Below are 1,297 nucleotides of genomic sequence, written 5' to 3'. Positions count from 1 at the left end.
GTGAGTGACACCTCGGCCGGATCTCCTTGCGGATGGAACCCGAATAGGCGATAAACCTGGACGAGAGACTTGAGTGTTTAGGTAGGCCGTGGCCGACTCCCTCGCTAGGCTTCCGCTTGAAGGTTGCCGAGATACACGAGGTGTACATGGCGGTAAGTGGCGAGAGCGTGTGTGAAGAAGTACACCCCTGCAGGGTTAACATTATCTATTCGAATAGCCATGTCCGCGGTAAAGGACTTCTGGGTTGCCTGTATAGTTCATAGACAAGTGAAAGTGGATACTCTAAAATGCGCAAGATAAGCGTGAGTGCTATGGATGGCGTTCTCGTAGGGAGACGGGAGCGGATCCATAGTGGTGTATTGATATGGTGAATATGTGGACTCGTGTGCGCCACCTCAAAAGAGTTACTTGCAGTCGTAGTTCAGGATAGCCACTGAGTCAAAGCTAGCATCCTGCAGTCAAACTCCACCACCCCCTTTGTTGATAATGATGCATATGTAGTTAGTTCTGATGTAAGTCTTGCTGGGTACATTTGTACTCACGTTGCTTAATTTATGGTTTTGCAGAGAGACTTCAGTCTCGCTAGTAGCTCCGCTTGGACTTTGATGTTTAGCTTGTTACCTCAGCTACGATTTTGTGCCCTCGGCAGGATCTGGTAGATAGTCAGGCTTCTCAGCCTTTTTCATTTATAGTTGTCTGTACTGAGACATGTTAAGCTTCCGCGTGTGCTTTGACTTGTATGCTCTGAATGTTGGGTAATGAGACCCATGTTTGTAATATCTCACTCCTCGGAGCCTATTGAATAAAATATTTGAGTTGTAGAGTGATGTTGTGATGCCATGTTGTATTTTCACATATCGAGCATATTGTGTGTATGTTATTGAAATGCTTGGTGTGTGTGGGATCTGACTATCTAGTTGTTTATCCTTAGTAGCCTCTCTTACCGGGAAATGTCTCCTAGTGCTTCCACTGAGCCATGGTAGCTTGCTACTGCTCCGAAACACTTAGGCTGGCCGGCATGTGTCCTTCTTCGTTCCTGTGTCTGTCCCTTCGGGGAAAAGTCAGGTGATGAATACCGGAGTCCTGTTAGCCCGCTACAGCCCGGTTCACCGGAGTCCTGCTAGCCCAGTGCTACAGCCTGGATTTACTCGCTGATGACCGACACGTTCGATGCTGGGTCATGGATGCCTGTCCCTGTAAGTTTGTGCCACTTTGGGTTTACGACTAGTCATGTTAGACCGGGCTCCTTATCATATGGATGCTAGCGACACTATCATATACGTGTGCCAAAAGGCGC

Source organism: Triticum aestivum, chromosome 7B (assembly GCF_018294505.1).
Source record: "Triticum aestivum cultivar Chinese Spring chromosome 7B, IWGSC CS RefSeq v2.1, whole genome shotgun sequence".
Taxonomy (NCBI): Eukaryota; Viridiplantae; Streptophyta; class Magnoliopsida; order Poales; family Poaceae; genus Triticum; species Triticum aestivum.
This window is presented reverse-complemented; position numbering follows the sequence as displayed.